Source organism: Hylobates moloch, unplaced genomic scaffold (genome assembly GCF_009828535.3).
Source record: "Hylobates moloch isolate HMO894 unplaced genomic scaffold, HMol_V3 SCAFFOLD_3, whole genome shotgun sequence".
Taxonomy (NCBI): domain Eukaryota; kingdom Metazoa; phylum Chordata; class Mammalia; order Primates; family Hylobatidae; genus Hylobates; species Hylobates moloch.
The window spans coordinates 157,226,712-157,245,824 of record NW_026652278.1 but is presented as its reverse complement, the minus strand read 5'-3'; the positions used below and the strand labels follow the sequence as shown (position 1 = coordinate 157,245,824).

General features: G+C 40.7%; 1 protein-coding gene and 1 pseudogene across 1 annotated transcript in view; one reads left to right on the top strand and one right to left on the bottom strand.

Annotated features, from left to right (window-relative positions):
* Window positions 1-19,113, bottom strand: part of PALLD (palladin, cytoskeletal associated protein) — a 439,505-nt gene that overhangs the window by 340,957 nt on the left and 79,435 nt on the right. The window lies entirely within an intron of this gene.
* On the top strand, window positions 9,277-17,933 carry LOC116478263 (transcription factor BTF3 homolog 4-like; annotated as a pseudogene).

The window sequence follows — 19,113 nt, the reverse complement described above, 5'->3', positions numbered from 1 at the left end:
CTCTGATGACAGATTTTTTTTGTCACAAAATTAAAGTTGACTCATTGAATACAACCCAGTTTAAACTTAAGGCCAAAAGGAGTCTGTAAAACATAGGCAAAAAATACTGTCACAATCATCAAAACCCAAGGATGGCTTAAAAAAGGAAAAAGAAAAAAATGGGAACACTATCATTCCTTCCTTAACAATCACGTCATAAATAAGCTTTCCCAGCTAGCAACAAACTCCTATCATCTATAACTTGAGGGCAGAGGCCTCATAAATTGACTGGGGTATTCTTCCTCTGTGTGACTACAAGGCAGGGATTATTTAAAACTGAAGGCTCCTACGATATGTTTTTCGGAAGGAGTCGCTGGTGGGATTCGGAATGGTTACCCTTCATTGCTTTGGTGAGTGATACCTCAAAGATAACGCAGGAGAAATTACAAGCACCCCCTTGAATGGGGAGGCAGCAACGTCGCCTTTCAGATGTCACTCAGACCCCTCTGAGATGGGTGCTGAGGATCCCTTGGTGGAACTGGCAAGATGTGGGGACAGATGCTTTTGATTATCTAAAGAGAATGAGTATAAAAACAAAACCTAATCCAAGAAGGAATGTAAATCCTGTCTCTTTGTGCCCCATTGAAATGTAATGTCAGTACTTAAGAATTCCTTTTGCCACTAAATGGACTCGGGCCAGATACTGACACTCAGAGCCCAAGTTCTGTTATTTTCCTTGTGAAATTGTAAGGAGAAATGTCTTCATGATTACCAAAGTATGTGTGGATAGATGGTAATGAAGATAAATTGTTTTTCCCTTGCCTGATACCCGAGCCCTTCGTGGTATATGCCACAATGTAGCTGTTACAAAAATCATATTTATTTATATGCTGTTTGGGACAGAAAGTGTGTGAAACTGAAGCATGAATGTGATTTCTATTCTTAGTACATTTTATGTGAGTTTTTAAATGTAATGCTTTATAAAGTTTTTTTTTTTAACTTAGCATCTTTCCCAGGAATGAGGGCAAAAGTACTCCAAAAATGCATTGCAAGAAATACGAGCTAAACCCTGTATACAGCATCTTATTCCCTTAGCCTATTTCTTTAATCATGTAACCCTAATCAATGAACCTCCTAATATCCATGCACTGGGGCTTATTGGCTCTAGCTATCCCTCACATTCGAGGAATCTTCTGCCATTGTGTTTTAAATACCCACAGCCTATTGGCAATCTTGCTGCTGTTGCTTTTTATTTATGGTCTTAGTCTTGGGATATTCAAATAACTTATTGGAATGGCACCGTCCCACACTAATGTGGTTTACTGTGCAGGACTGGGGAGGAGCTCATGCTTTTGGAAAGAAGAGAAGTCTTTGTTATTAGGATTGATTTCATTTCATTGTAATTTTGGCTGCCTTTTCAGCATTAGGTTCTTTTCCTGTGAGTTTTTTTTTTTAAATAGTTAATAGAGAAAAATACACCCAAGTTAGTGGATGGTCTAGGGACCCAACTACATCTGCAAGTTTACATGAGCAATGAGAGTCCACTATGCGAAAGCAAAGGCAAGGTGATACCATCTAATAAACACTTGTAAACGTATGCATGATACTTACAAAGTATTCTTTTTTAACCAGAGTCCCATTTGTTTATTGCTGCTTTATGGTTTTTCAAATTGGAGAAAGCTATTTCAAACATGTATGATACACATAAGAGAAATTTCCAGATACAAAGAAATCTCTGGCAAAAAAAACATTGACCAGGCCAGCCAGTGTGGCTGCTCTCTCCCTCTCTTGAGCTGGGAGCTGTTGTTTTGGGCCAAGGGTCTCCCTAGCGCAGCATGGTCACTGACATAGGCCTTCCTTTAATTTATTACTATTATTATTTTAAAAATATGAGTAACAGAGTCCACAGTGTCTTTTTTAAAAATAATACAATCCAGGACATTTTAGAAAAAATGATTAAGACCAGTAGAGTGCTCATATGATAGAGAAAAAAGACAAGAGGCAGGAATCCAGCCAAGAGGAAAATACACTTTTCATTTTCTTCCTGAGACTGGAGATTCTCCGGTAAAGTGAAGGCGCCATCCACAGAGTTACATCTGATGGACATTACTTATGACATGACTTAAGCAGAGAAAGAACAGTCCAAACCAAATTCTCCAGCCTTTAAATGAATTCCCAGCTACAAACCAGAAGAATAACACTATTAGGTCTGGAGGGCAGCAGGATGTGGAGCGCTACGACTCAGATTTCTTTTCACGATGTTGGCATGACTTTGTAGGATCTATGTATTATTTATGTGGCACCACTACCGTGTTTTTAAATAATCTTTGGACATATGCCCGTGAACTAGTTTCATTGAATTCTTCCATTTTTATCCATAACGAGTTCTAGTCTTTGTAGCCAGCATGACTTGGGGCATACTCTGTCTCCTGGAAGTCCTGGGGTAATCCCAGAGCTTCATTATTTCTAATTACTTCATATCTAAATGTGTAGTCCTGAGCTCATTGCACAAACCAGCCAAAGGAGGTAGGATTCTTCTCTCCACTACTTTCCTCTCAATATAAATATGTATGTTTCACAACCAAGCCCTTATAGCCAAAAACCAAAATCTGCATCCATTTCTGGCATTGTTATCTGGAATACAGGATGCAACACAATTAATTGCAGAGAGTGTTGACACATATCCAAAAGATGAGGAGAAGATGATGTGGACAGATAAAGATTGAGGCTGAGGATGGTCTGTAGGTGAGGGGAATTCTGAAAAGAATTATGGTGCATGCTCTTTGATGGGGTGTGGCTGTCAGAAATACATACACCGCAGTCAAGATGTTTATCTTAGTGGTATTTTGGTGTCTCTATTCATCTTGAGCATGAAACTAGGGTGAACAATTCATTTGGGTTTGTCCTGGACTTTCTTGGTTTCAGCACTGAATGCCCTGCATCCCAGTAAACCCCTCAGTCCGAGGCAAACCAGGATGGTTGGTCACCCTATAAGGCACCTAGACATAGGCATTTGAGGTATCTAAATGTGTGTGATGCATCTCAAAGGGTGACATTAGAAACTCAGTTTTTCTCTCATGCCATCTCCCGGAATATTTTCATTTTTCTCCACTAGTTACGGAAGGAAGTTGATGGGGAAAAGGTATTCAGGAAGCAGAAACTTCAGCCCTATGCTGGCAGGATGGATTCTTGATGATGAAAGCCTGGTAGTTCCGAATCCAGTGAGGGCATAGTCCAGAAAGCTCTTTGAATTCCAGGGTTTCAGAGACATGGGTTCTCCAGTATAAGTATTCATTTTCCTCCACACTCCCTTCTAAGGAGCATTCTGCACTGCCCTTTTTGCCTCCAGGGCCCTGGGAGAAGATTTTCAGGAAGTTTAGCTCTAAGCGCAGCATGAGCTCCTCGATTCTATCCCTAAGGAGTTTCTAGTAAAACAGGAAAAAAAATTTATAGATATTTTTGGTGACACATCTCTGTTTCTCTTGGATGGGTCACTGTGTTGAGACAGACTTTGAGGCAGTTGCAAGGCAGTCTGGTTTAATTCACCTTACGTTTGGGGGCAAATGTCCCAGATTTTCAACCTAAGGAACAATGCACAGTTGTACCTTAGATAAAATTATTGCCTCAGAATGCAGCCAAGTAAAACTTTCACCATTGTTCAGCTGCTGGACAGATTGGAGCGAGGGAGTTGGGGCTCAACTTGACGCAAACCTTCATGGTTCTTGTAGTGATCATCCACGAATCAGAAAACTGTGGAGACGTCTCTGGGATCAGAATTATCACTATGGGAGAAATCCTGGGTTGGGGGTGGAACCACATGGGGATGTGATATATCAGTTCCCTATTTCAAGGGGGTCGAAGAGATGATTTTGGAAATTATAAGGTGAGCATTTTTATTTTTTTTTTTGTAAACCTAGATTTCAAGGACACTGAATTTCTTAAAAGTAGGCATTTTAGGAAGCTAAGAAGAGGTCTGTGGTGGACATTTTTATTTTTATTTTTGAGACAGGGTCTTACTCTGTCACCCAGGCTGGAGTGCGGTGGCACAATCCCGGCTCACTGCAGCTTCAACTTTCTGGGCTCAAGTGATCCTCCCACCTCAGCTTCCCAAGTAGCTGGGACTACAGGCATGTACCACCACACCTGGCTAATTTTTGTACTTTTTGTAGAGATGGGGTTTTGCCATGTTGCCCAGGCTGGTCTTGAACTCCTGAGCTCAGGCAATCCACCCACCTCAGCCTCCCAAAGTGTTGGGATTATAGGCATGACCCATGGCGCCCGGCCTGTTGGACATCTTTACACTGATGAATCTGACTCATTAATGGAACCTGCATCCTCTGAGCTCTTTTAGTAGGGCAGAGAATCAAGTAGGCTTTAAGACCGCTGGTGAGGAACATGCACTAGCAGAAAGAAGAAAAATCCATGAGGAGTATCAGCCCAGATTCCAGGTAGCTGTGCATTAAAATGGTACCAGAAAGGCAAAACTTCAAAACGGACAAATGCCAGAAGTGAAATGTAACCTGCAGAATTTGTCATTACTACTTGGTCATAGAATAAGTCTTCAAGGAGCTCAGTTTTGCTTGTAGATTAATCTGATAGTCTTCAGATATATATGTCAAATTGAAGAGTTGATATGATCTGTAGGTTGAGGCATTTTTGTTTTGCTGTTTTCTCGTACGTTAACAAGAAGAAGAGAGGAAGGTGCTACCTTTGTGTTTGTGCTTTAGGAGCTCCGGCAGCTGGCCCCTGGCAGGATGTGATGGAACACAGCTCACAGGATCAGAGACAATCGATTCGGTTCAGCAGAGAGTGATTTATAGCAAGGAGTTTCTAAACAAGCTTAGACTTCACCGCAAACTGGTGGGATGGCCTGAATTTTCATTGTTGGTGGAGCTCATTAGAGGGAAGAAAGAGAAAGGAGCAGCTGTGGCAGCTGTCAGGAAACCTGAGCAAATGGCGGAGGATGGCGCAGGCTCTTGGAGTAGACCCAAGAGCCAGAAAACAACTCCATTTGCTGATATCAGGTCCAAACCAGCAAGGGCCTGGTCCCCAGTGACCAAGGGTCCAGTCAGAGCCTCCTGGTACGTAATTATGGACAGCTCCCAGGATCTGCTTCCAGGATTCATCACACTGGTCAACTGTTCCAGCCAGGAGTAGACTCTAGATAGTAGCAGGTGGGAGACAGATTTGATAATATACCTGTGACTGCACAAGATTTGGGAAGATGGAGCCACATGCAGCTTTTATTAGTTGTGGCAAAGAGGCCACCCTGTACCCATGGAGAAAAGAACTCCATGAATGTATGATCTTCCTCTCTCTACAGATAGGGAATCTGACAGAATAGAAATGACCAGGCTGCTGGCTGCCACTCCTGAAGCCAATTCTGAAGATGCATGGAGGTGAGAGGGAGGATGTTGAAGCCAGAGTTACTATAAAAACTAAGAGAAACCCTTGGAGAGCCAGAGGTGGTTGGATCATGGTGTCTGTGTAAAAGTGCTGGCCCCGAATGGAAGTTGGCCTCTAGAGGAGGGCCTGGGTTGGGAGCACGAGTTTATTTCTGCCCCTTTGGTCTTGTGCATTGCCAGATTGCCACTGAATGGCTGCTAAAGAGCACCTGGTGATGCAGAAACTTCTGCTTCATGAGAGACTGATAAGGAGATGCTCAAGCTGTCTGGCCAGCTGCATGCATTGCCTTCCCCAGCACCCCTCCACACACAACCTTCGACGAAGTCCCCAGGGACAGGGTCACCCATTTGGGGAATGGGGCAATGCCCTCCATGAAGTGATTGAGCCCAGAGAGTAGCATCTGAGCATCTCAGCCTTGAAATGGCCCTCTAGGAAGGGGACAGGTGGAGGCCCTGGCTTCTAGCCCTCACCCCAGAGATACTTAATCAACCAAGGAGATGAATGCCCTCAGGAGAACAGGAGCTCTGAGGGAAAAACACTGAGACTGCCAAGGAGAATAAAGAAAACTATCCGAGATGCAACATAGTTGATGGGCCAGGAAGATTAAAATAAGCATATCAAATATTACAAAAGAGTTGAGGGAAGATAGTGAGACATTAAACAGCAATAAGAAATTATGAAGAACCAATTGGAGATACTAAGTAGAAAAATACATGCATTGGAACAAATATCATAAATGGATCGAATGACAGATTGGACATAGACAAAAAATGAATTAGCAAGCAGGAAGATTGGGATGCAGAGCTAGCTCTGCAGGAATCTGGAGGGGATATAAGGAGAGGGTATTTGTAAAAGGAAACTAAGCATTGTGGAGGACAATATCTGCATTGATATAGAAGGAATCCCAAAAGAAAAGAAGAGAATACATAGGATGACATTTTTGAAGAAACAGTAACAGAGAACTTCCCAGAATTAAGGAAGCATGTAGAAACCTCAGATTCAGAAGGTTCTGAGCTGTATGAGATGTGTCTTGGGTCCCACATCGCATCCACACAGGAGCCCACCTTTTACTCTAGCCAGCGCAGCTCCCTGCAAGGACATCTTCACAGCCCACATCCACTAAGCTGCCCTCAGCACCTCTTGTGTTCTGCCCCTAGGCCTCTCTGATACCCCCACATGAAGGCATCCAGAAACCCATTCAGTGAACAAGCATGCACAGCCGGAAGTGCTGGTGACATCCCACAGGGCAGCCCTTGCCCAATGTGGGGTCAGGGACTGAGGGATCGATGTACTTTTCTTTCACCTGTTGGTTGGACAGTTCTGAAAGACAATGTACAGATGTCCTGGAGGGATCGCAACAGGAACAGGCCTAGTTACCCACCTGGAGAACTTCTTTTTTTTTTTTTTTGGTAACAGCTTTCACTCCTGCTTTCTTATCTCCCCGTCCTCCATTCCTGTCTCCTGGGATCACTGCTTGAGAAGTGGAACTGCTAAACCAACATCAGCAACTCTGTAAGGCCAGACTTCTTGTTAGAGGAAAAAATAAACCCCTATTGACGTAAGCCACTGCAAATTGGGCTGCCTATTATTCACAGGTAAACATAATTCTGGCTAATATGTATCTTGACCCGAGCCACAGCGTCTGAATGAAGGAAGTTTGAGTCCTGCTGCTGAAATTCAGGACAAGTCCAGATCACCCAATTTTATGGAGAGGTAATGCTCTTAAGGCCTTGGAGAGAATTCTACTCAGCTCAGCAGGATAGAGGAAGGAAGTGGGGGGTGTGTGTGTTGAAACATGAACTGGAAGAAACTCTGGGTGCCTCAGGGGGATGTCCCCTTCTTTGTGGAAAACTGCAATGATTCCAGTGAGACAAAACTTGCTAAGGCAAAAAAATAGCTATAGCTTTCCCCCCTTCCCCATCTTCTATTATCCTATGCCTGTTTCACTGATCAGAGTAGCAGAAAAAAAAATGAAAGATACTAAAAAAATGCTAGAGTGATTCATAGAAGTTAGGGTATAGAAAAATCCAAACAAATGAAAAACCAAAACGGCAACAATAACAACAACAACAGCAACGACAGCAACAGCAGCAATAATAACAAACAGCTCTGGATATCAGAGACGGATTAGGAGAAAAGACAGTTTGTGGGGAGGAAGAAGAGAAATATCTAATGAGGCTTTCTAAAGACGCATGTTACATGATGTAGTAATTCCTCTTCTAGCTGCTTCAAGAAACTTCAATAAGCACTTACATTATGTATTGCAAGAATTTTGGATATGGATTCATGTTTCTTTGGGAAGTAATGTCATACTGATGTAGGTCATGAAGTCTCAGTCTCATGAAGACCAACACTGTAATATGTCCTGAAAATTATATCATTTAAAAGGAGACTAAAACCGCTTGAGATGCAAATGGGGGGCTCACTGGATGAGCTCATTGGCAGGGCTTGCCATGAGCAGGCTTCAGATTCATGCTTCTGAGAAATGGCAGACCACTTTAGTTATAAAGCATGGAGTTACTCACAGGAATGGGCTCCTATTTATCTGCTCAAGCATCTCTCTTTCTGCACCACATATTTATAGGTTGCCAGTGCTGCCAGTGCTGCTCCCAGGGACCCTGCTCTACAGCCACAGCGATTGTTTAACTGAACAGGTGGACCAACCAAGGTCTCTTCTTTGGAATTGTAAAAACAGGACCTACTGAACAAGAGCCAGCTCTTTAAGTGGTGGGACCTATAAAATGCAAACTTGTGAGCAGCTGGTAGCCATATTTCCAGCCCCTTGGACTGCAGGAACAGAGTAAGATTGGCAGCAAAGACAGGGAGGCAGAGGGCAGAATCCTAACAGTGTAGAGTGCCTTGTTACCATGTGTTTCTGAGGCCTGGTTTCTGAACCCTATCCTTCAGTTCTCTTACCCTAATAATACTCTTTTATTTTTGCTTATGCTAGCTTAAGTGGATTTTCTTTTCCTTGCAGCCAATTTTTTTTTCCAGAAAACACTCACAAATAATTAGTATTATAGAGGAACAGAACAACAGCATGACAGCCTCAACTACTTGGCTATCAAATTACCTTAGCTCTGTGGTCTCCAACAAATTCCTTCAACTTTCTCTTTCCTCAATTGTTAAATGGAGATCAGGTTTGTTGAAATAATCAAAAGTGCCAATAACACAGGTAAAGCACTCAGAACAGTGTCTGGCTCTCAATAAATATTATCTGTTATAAGTATTATGGATATATAACTATCAAAGTCTGGAATACAAGGGTCCGCTGTAGTTGATTATTCAATTCTTACAGAAAAAAAGCTCACACCGAGTGCCAAAATTACATGAGTCGACAAAATTACATGAGTCAGAAAGTAATCAACCAGTTACACCTCCGGTCACTGTGTGTTTTGTACTTCCCAGTTCCCTCTGCCATTGTTTATTTTTTAATAAACTACATTAAGTGTGGTGGGAATGAAAGGGGAGACAGGCAGATGCTCCAAAGAATATGAGGGAGGGAATCTGCTTTCATTATCATCCTAAATTTATTTCCGCAGATACGACTTGTCATCTGCACTGCCTCTTCTTCCTTTCACTCCCTCCCTTGTACCCTTCATATCGTACCTTTTCTCAACTTCCTTGCAAGCACCTACATATAATGTTCCCCTCTCAACTCCCATCCCCATCTCCCAGCCCCCGTGCCTTTTGTATCTTAGGTTGTTAGCAAAGGTTAGTGAAACACATACAAAATATGATTTTACTTTTCTCCCTCATCTTAAAGAAAAATGGCTGGCCTATCTTGCATCTTGTTACACCTTAAATTTTGGAACTCAATGTTATGAGCAAGAGAAAATCTCAGCTTGTGCCTCAAGATGCCTCCTCCGATCTCACAAACGCCTCGGGGCCATGGGGGTTTTGCTGGCCCTCAGTGTATGCATGGGTGTTCCCACCCTAGGCTCTGAAGAGGATAGCAGTAGGGATTCAAAGGGGACACTGGACTGCTGGGGTGTTCAGCCACCAAGCTCTTGTCGTTTTCGAAAACACGTAGTTTATATGAGGAAACTGACTCTGAGAAAGCTTGATTTTTTTTTTTTTTTTTTTTGGAGACGGAATCTTGCTCTGTGCCCCTGGCTGGAGTGCAGTGGGCTCACTGCAAGCTCCGCCTCCCGGGTTCAAGCCATTCTCCTGCCTCAGCCTCCCGAGTAGCTGGGATTACAGGCGACCGTTACCACACCCAGCTAATTTTTTGTATTTTTAGTAGAGACGGGGTTTCACCATGTTAGCCAGGATGGTCTCCATCTCCTGACCTCGTGATCCGCCCGCCTTGGCCTCCCAAAGTGCTGGGATTACAGGCTTGAGCCACCGTGCCCGGCCAGGAAGCTTGATCTTAAGTGAAGGGCACTGCTTCAACTCCAGCTGACGAGGGGCGAGTAGGGCATAGCTGAGCTGTCGTCCTGGGTGGTGAGGGTCTGAAAGCAGCAGCCACCACTGGCGCTAAAATAAATTACAGGCACAAAGAGGAAAGTAAAAAAACAACAACAGAATGTCCAAAAATCACACATAAGGATGCTCAACTTCCCTGATAATCAAAGAGACACAGATTAAAACAACCATAAGTTTCTGTTTTTGCTTCCCATACTAGTAAAAATTAAAACAACTTCTAATTCACTTTACAGGCAAGGACACAGAGAAAGAGGACTACTTACAGGAATATAAGTTAATACAAGCTTTGCAGAAGGTACTTTAGCAATGACTGTAGAAATTTAAAATATAGATGCCCTTTAATGAAAAAAAGAGATTTCTAGAAATTTGCCCTAAAAAAAAAATTAGGCAAACTCTTAAAAAATGTATAAAAATCTGTATTGACATTGGCATAGCCCAAGCCTGCAAACCAAAATACAAACAGTGAATTCTTCTGGTGGCAAGATTTCCTTCAATGTATAATATCTTTTACACTACTTAAAAATTTTTGGGAGAAGAAAACCATTTTATGTCTATTTATTTTTTGGGGGTACTGGTAGAGGTGATAGCATGGATGGTAGCAGCTACAGAGACTGGGTAGAACAAACATGCCAGCTGCTGGTCCCCAGATGCACCAAGCCCAGTGTGTCCAGACAGCTCTGCAGAGCCCACGTTCAGTCCAGGCTCCCCTGCCCAGTCTGTGAGTCATTCCCTGGATCCTGCTGACCAACACTGATCACAGTCCTCACATTTTCTTCTTTCAACACGGGCCTGTCTTCTAATGTCTTATGTGCTGGTCCCAAACAGCCAGCTGTATGGCAGTCATTGGTGGGGGCATTTTTTTCATGCTTAATTCTTTGAGATTTTTGGATCACTCATTGGAGACTAGATACTCAGTAGCTGGACATGAACCTAACAGCAGTTTTTGGAGGCTTTTGACTTTATTTAGAATCACCTGGAAAACTTTTCACAAATACAGAAGTTCTATCCCCAGAGATTCTATCTAGTTGGTCCAGGGTGGGGTCTAGGCATGGGTATTTTTTTTTAACCCCCCAAATGAATTTAATGGGCAACCAGGCTTGAGAACCACTGCTCCAGGGGCTGAAAACATAGGATCCAAGTCAGAGCACTGGGAGATTGATTAATTGGTTAGAATGACTTGAAGTGACCACCAGAAACATCACATTTTGAGCTCAGTTAATTACCCCCTTGATCACACTCTGAACTGGAGGGGCAGTTTATATTTAATATTCCAAAGAAGGCATCAGAGTACAAAGACTTCGACAAACAAAAAACAAAAAAGCAAACTCACTTTGTGGTGTTTTTCCTTTCTCCAGTTAACCAAAGTGGTAGCTGGAAGATCAAATATCCTTTGACCAGTGTAATAGTATATCTTAACTTGCAGAAACAATAGAGCTTTAGAGAAAACTGTATCAGTTGAGAACTTTGTTTCTTACCCTCTGTTTAACACACTGAATAGGACTGAGTCTGCCAGGCATTCTCTCAGAAGCTCATTAGGCCTGTGTCGGAATTTTGGATGAGTCATCACCAATGGCATGGTTAGGTAGCAAGCGTTTCCTCAGTGGGAACCTTTCCAGTCACTGACAGCAGGAATTCTCAGAGACATGCACTTTCTGTAACTTTCTTGCTATTAAATCCCATGCACTATTAACATTCATATTGCAACATAACAAACTTAAGCTTTATAGACATATGCTCTTTGTGTCTTCCAAATTCTCTGTATGCCTTAATCAAGCGTTGTTAGTCTGGTAATGTAACTATGCTCTACTTGTTATGTCTAGAGATGTTCAAATTCAGGTATTGTTATATCATTTTTGCAGATTGTTTGGCTGATTGTTAAACTGGCGATGTTACGTGTTCCATGTATAAGACTTTATGAGATTTTTCTGGGTGTTGTGTGTTTCATAGATAAATTGAGACATTTCCTTTGGTTGGCTACATTTCTTGCTTTTGTTTTTTTTTTTTGAGACGGAGTCTCACTCTGTGGCCCAGGCTGGAGTGCAATGGCGCAATCTCGGCTCACTGCAATCTCCGCCTCCCGGGTTCAAGCAATTCTCCTGCCTCAGCCTCTCCGAGTAGCTGGGACTACAGGCACCCGCCACCATTCCCGGCTAATTTTTTTTTGTATTTTTAGTAGAGACGGGGTTTCACTGTGGTCTCGATCTCCTGACCTCGTGATCCGCCTGCCTCGGCCTCCCAAAGTGCTGGGATTACAAGCGTGAGCCACCGCGCCCGGCCTATTTCTTGCTTAAAGCAGAACTGAGAAACATAAAGATAATGGATATATGGTTTACTCTTGGTCCCTATAGCTGTCCTTGATCCAGAGGAAAATTTGGCTTGTGATGAATTTCAAGTGTCTTTTTGTCCTCCTTGGTTTGCGTAACACAACTGATGTTACTGTCTAACCCCTCCGCTTCTACAGAATTTGTCAGGCTTGTTTATTTTCTTTTCCTTCTTGTTTCTCACTGCAGCTCTCATGAATTACTTTCCTAAGGGAGAGTTTTCAGAGTTATTTTCAATTACTACATGAGAAGAAGCCTAATAATGTAGAGTAGTTTTCTCCAGATTATATTTCACGATTTATACCATGAGATATTTCTGGATCTAAAAGGGATTTATACTCAAGTATGTTTGGGAAATGCTGCAGACTATCTTTCTACTTGGAGATTTATGAAGCACATTCATGTATATCCATTCACTGAGATGTCTGCAATTTTTTAAAAAGAACTATTTGATTTTTGTTTCAACCAAAATTTTCCAAACTGCTTTTACTATGGAACCTTTTTGCATCCTGTGAACCTTTTGGGAAATGTGGAAAGAATACACAAGTTCAACTTTTACCAGCTGTGTAACATTGGGCAGGACACTTAATTTTTTTGAACCTTACTTGCCTCATTTTTAACGAAGAGAATGACACCTATCCCTACCACCTTGCAAAAATGCATTGTAACCTGAGGGCTACTATAAAAATAACAAGAAACATCCCAAACAAAACATAATGAACACATTTAAGCAGCTGTGCCTAACATAGAACAAGCTGTACTTGTCTGAATTTTGAAAAACAGGTCTTTCCTGAACTTATTAAGTGGTAATAAAATGTCATTGATAAAATTATACATTCATAATTAACTGGACACATTTTCATCTGTATAACATTTGATTACTCGTCTGCAAGTCTACTAAGGAGCACATCAACAGCCTTAAAGTACTTTATGATATAAAGTTTATAATATAAAGATTTTTAGATGAACAAAAAAGCTGCTGTATGTTTTCTCAGAAAAATAAATCCTGAGACACTTTTAATTGTAACTTAGATCAAGAATATTTAAGTGGTCTATTAAAATGTTGAGAAACACTGGAAGTTTTGATGGCAATAGGTTGCTTAGGCTCTTTAAAAAATTCTCCATTGTCAGTCCATAAATTAGAGATAAATATGTATTTGATGGAAACAATTTCTATTTAGAGTGGTTAATCCATGACTGGGGTATCACTGCATAGTTTTAATACATTCAGGGCCAGGTATGATGGCTCACATTATAATCCCAGCACTTTGGGAGGCCAAGGTGGGAGGATCACTTGAGCTCGGGAGTTCAAGACCAGACTGGGCAACAAAGCAAGACCTTGTCTCTGCAATTTTTTTTTTTTTTTTAATTAGCTGGGCATGGTGGTGCATGCCTGTAGTCCCACCTACTCAGGAGGCTGAGGTGGGGGGATTGCTTGAGCCTGGGAGGTCGAGGCTGCAGTGAGCCATGATCATGCCACTGCACTCCAGCCTGAGTGACAGAGTGAGACCTTGTCTCTTTCTCTCTATATATGTTCAAGTTGGTATATTTCTTCCCAAAGCCGCCCTCCAGGAACCATGTTTTTCTGCAGTTCTGTGGATACTAATAGTCCCTTGCTTTTAAGGTAATTTATATTTTAATTTTCCTTATAACATCTGAAATGGCTAAAACGGAGTCTGGAAATGAGTACAACAAAGCCAAGCTCAGGATACGCTGAGCAACAGAGCTAGAGTTGAGCCCGCTGAACACGGGCAAATCCCATTGTGCCTTCACACCTGGAAATATTTCTGCATAGGTTCCCTGCCCTCTTGACTTCATCTAATTAACGGAACTTCGCTCAAAGTTCACGTATGGAGTCTTTTGTATTCCCTGCTTCTCTGGGTTCCCTAGACCTCAACACATTTCTCTTTTGGCAGTTGTCACACCGGCTGATATTTGTTGATTTACCTCTTAACCACTCTCCCTGGACTCTAAGGTCCTGGAGTTCAGAGTCTATGTCTTAACTGGTGTTTGTTTCTGGTGTTTAACCCTTAGCAGACATTCAACAAATAGTGGAATGGCTGAGTGAATAAGTGGTCTCCAAAGTGCCTGGCAAGTACATAACTCTCTTTTGACAGATATCTGTCCATTTCAAAATCTCACCCTGAAGGGTTTTCAACGCTTAGTTGCCATGCTTTGGACCTTGTGACCCTGCACTCTTGCCCTGACTGGCCAGACCAACTGTCTGACTCAAACATTAATATCTGCAGACTCACCAGAGTCACAGGAGTGCTCTATGCTGGATGGTGGTTGCCTGGCCCTATTATCCCCTCCTGTCTTCGTTGGATTGAGTGGTTAGAAAGTAGAGAGGCTCTGGAAGTTGGCCCTTAGAAGGCGGAAGTTATGCCATGGAACACCAAGTAGAGGGAAGGTAGATAAGAGGTAGAAGGAAATACTGAAGAGATAGAAAAGTAGAGATGAGGAGTCATGAGCTCATAAATAAGCTCATAAATAAGCTCATGCTTTTGGATCTCTGTGCTTTTGGATCTCAAAGAGCTACCCTTGGCCCCTGGAGCCCCTGAAATATTCTTTTCCAGCAAGGAATGAATTCTCATTTCTTCAAATCAAGCTGTGCAATTGCTGAGACTTTGCTTTCTTCGATATATCCTGTGTCCTTGCATTCAACTTTTGTTATTTAAGCTAACCTGGGCATGTTAGATTATCAGACAATTTATTTTTATTTTTATTTTTTATACAGATCAGGAAGCAGAGGGTTGGATCTATTCAAAGAGAGGAATGGGAGTTTGATTTGGCTTTGTGCATGTGAATTTTCTCTAGAGTAAACCCAAAGTTCTAAGGCAGGTTTGTCAATGTGGTCCTGAATCAGGATTGTATGCTGCTGGTGGTGATAGTGGTAGTGGAGAGTGGTTCTTCCTAACAGGCTATTCATGGTATTCTATGCATTGAAGTTTATGAATCATTGCTTTCTGATGACATACAAATTGAGCTAATGCCTTAGAGGTCTTCTGGACCCAAGGTGACCAAAAAGACCAATCATGAATCTTATTTACCTGGGGGACATTTGTGCACAAGCTGTTCTGCTCTAAAACAAGGCATTCAGTCTCCTGGGATGGGAGAGATGCCTCTTTCCCTCTATATGCAATCTAATGTACCTATAGATAGATTTTTTTACTGGATTAACAGATTTCTTAAAAAGCTAGGAATTTTGGACCTATGTTATAACTAGCTAAGATTTTTTTTTTAAGAAGAGCCTAAGGCAAATCCAAACTTGCAGAAGAAAAAACACCGAGACACAAGGAAATAGCAATAAATCATTGATTTCTTAATATGCTTGCATCATTTAGAATATTATGCTAAAGACAGCTCACTGGCAAGCCTGGACGTTCCCCTCTCTCCCCAGGCAAAGTTGACATTGCACCATAGATATCACAGCCATCTTTATGAGTTACCTTTTTCTTTTTAAGGAAGACACTCCTGCAAGTATTCTAGAGTACTCCCATCATTCTCTCCTGAGATGACTAGAAGTCTTTTAGTCTCTTGTGTCCTGTTGGTAACTGCTTGCAGGCTAGACTTTCTTTGCATCCTCTGTTTAATCATAATGCTGCCCCCCAGTATAAAACTATTTTGATTTTTGAACAAAATATACTAAAATGGTTCTGATTACTCAAGCATTATTACATTTAATTATGTTAAGGCATTATTTAAGAAAATCCTGAGAAATTCTGGGTTCAGGTTTTTCTTAAAGTTCTGGTCACAGATTGTGATTAAAATAGAGAAATAAAAAACAAGACCTCAACTAAAAGCTAAAAATGGTTTATATGATTTGCAAGCGGGGTTCTCAAATATTTTCATTTATTTATTGTTTTTAAAAGATGAGTTTAAAGAGGGAAGGTAATTTAAGCATGAAAAGTCATAGAAATTGATTTGAGCAGCAGCTATAATTTTTTATTATGAAAGTAAAACATTTTGCTTAAAAGGGGGAGAGGAATAGAGTGTATATAATACACACACATATTTGAAAGTCTAAAACAGTGCATGTGTATATATATGTGTGTATACCCGCATATGTATATGTGTGTGTATATCATATACACGCATATGTATATGTGTGTGTATATCATATACACGCATATGTATGTGTGTGTATATCATATACACATGCACTGTTTTAAACTGCTTTTTCAAATTGAAATACAACTTGGATATATTTCATGGTGACATACATAGAAAGATTTAACTTATTCTTTTTATTTTATTTAAAAAATTTCTACAGACACAGGATCTGGCTACCCAGGCAGGAGTGCAATGGCTCTTCACTGATGCAGTCACAGTGTACTACAACCTTGAACTCATGGCTTCAAGTGATCCTCCTGCCTCAGCCTCTGGAGTAGCTAGGACTACAGGTGTATGTCACTATACCTGGCTAACTTGCTCTTTTTAATAACTACATAGCATATTATATTGTAGATATTCATTATTACTTGCACTATTCTTCTACTTATGGCATTTCCAGTTTTTCGTCTGTTACAAACAATGCTTCATTGAATATTTTTGTACAAAATGTTTAGTTTGTCTGTGACAGTCTATCTGTAACAGTGAATTAGTAAAAGTGGAAGTGTTGGATCCAAGGATGTTTAATTCTAAATTTTGGTAGATGCTGCCAACTTGTCCTTCAAATAGATGATTAGAATTTTGACTTTCACCGTAAGGGTGTACTGAGGAGTATTTATAGTAAGCCAATTTATTGTCAACCTCAAATCTTCTTACTTGTATGGTCTTCTTCCAAGGCCCTGCGCGAGCCCTTAAAATATGTAGACATTTCTAATGTTTTTGTAAAATTAGCAAAAGTAAGACATTTCAACCACAATTGCTTATGACTACTATCTCTTAACTCTGAATTCTTCACTGTTACACTGTTACACCCCTTACTTGCCACATGGAGTTGGAATGGCTATTGGCTATTTTGAGGATCAGGCTTGGAAAAGTTGAGTTGGGATATGTTATTTTAACAGAATTTTATAAAGGCCTTTTAGAAAGTTTCAGTATAATAAGGAATTACAGACTCTTGATGTCGACATATAGGAAGAATATTTTTTGGTCATCTTTAAAATTATTTATTAAAGAAATGAAATTCAGATTAAAAGTCAGTGAAATATGAAACCAAGTGGTGGGATCTATGGAATTATTTTGATATACAGAAGTGAATTGTGATTTTGCTGTTGCTGTATGCTGGTGTTGGAGGACCCTCCCTGCTTTGGATTTACCAACAGTGTGAATCAAGAAAGTTAGCCAAACTCCAGGCTCAGGTCCAGATAGGGAGTGAGGGTACAGCTTGCAAAACAAAGGTGGAACCTAGAGAGTTACACTAGATGACAGAAAGCTTTGGAGTTCTCTGAAAAAACTGACTGTCAATAATATAGCTGGTATTAAAAAGGCAAACATGATTGAAGATGGGACAGTTTTTCATTTTAACGATCCCAAAGTCTAACCTCTGTCTGCCCCCTCTCTGTTGACATCTTTGCAATTACCTCTCTCTGCTCCTCTCTCTAGTCCTTCTCTCTCTGCTAACACCTTTGCAGTTACCAGTCATGCAGAAGCCAAACCAATCACAGAAATGTTTCTGGAATATTAAGTCAGCTTGGTGCTGACAGCTTAACAAGCCTCAGGAAGTTAGCCAAACAGTTCCCATGGCAAGTCTTGAATAGCAAAGCACCAAACCCAGAAGACAATGATGAGGAGGAGGATGTTTCAGATCTTGTAGAATATTTTGATAAGGCATCAAAGAATGAAGCTAACTAAATTTTTTTCTGGTGTTTAGAGGCTGGCATGGACTAGATTTAACAAATAAGCCACTGGTTCCAAAGTTTTACAGATACAGGGAGTATCGCCTATTGCTATTCAATAATATAAATATTATGTATATTTTTAAAAAAGAAGTGCATTGTTAAAAAAATTCATCACTCTGAAAAGCAGTAATTTATTAAAAGGACATACATTTTTTCTTTTCTGTTTTTTTTTTGAGACAGAGTCTCGCTCTGTCGCCCAGGCTGGAGTGCAGTGGCGCAATCTCGGCTCACTGCAAGCTCCGCCTCCCAGGTTCACGCCATTCTCCTGCCTCAGCCTCTCTGAGTAGCTGGGACTACAGGCGCCCGCCACCACGCCCAGCTAATTTTTTTTTGTATTTTTAGTAGAGACGGGGTTTCACCGTGGTCTCGATCTCCTGACCTCGTGATCCGCCCGCCTCGGCCTCCCAAAGTGCTGGGATTACAAGCGTGAGCCACCGTGCCCGGCCCATACATTTTTTCTTATAGGAGTAGTAAATAGGCTCTTGGGTTATTTGATAATCATGTTTATAAAGAAGAGCAAATCATATAAATACATGAAAATGATGAAGTTCTTATTGATTTGACAGAAATACTGGCATGAACAATAATGTAAAGCTCATAACACACCACTGTGACAAGGACATCAACTACAAAGAAGTGCCATCAATTGAAATGGTCTTTAACATTGATATGGTTACATAGTAACCAACTTGAAATTCCCTGAAATATTACAGATCATATATGAAATAAATGTTTTAGAGTTTTTTTTCCAAATTTATCAGCTATCCCAAAAATTTATAAGACATTTCCAATAAGTTGTGAAACTGAAACTTTTTTAAATATCAAAAATAAAAATTTTTTTTTGACCATCCATGCTGGAGGAAAAATGACTTATATTTCTATTCTCTCTACATAATGTATTATAACATTGTTGCATGAAATGATACTCAGAAAGAATGTATCAAAAATATAGGGAAAAGTTAGTAGAGAGCTATGCCAGGCAGTACATCAATAAATATTATGTTATTATTCTAGATTTTGCAATGTTTGTGGTATTTGTTGTGTTTTAAAAATTTATAATTTATTAGAATCATTCTCATTCTAAATAAAAATTCAAGAGCATGCTTAATATTGTATTCTTTTTCTTAAAGAAG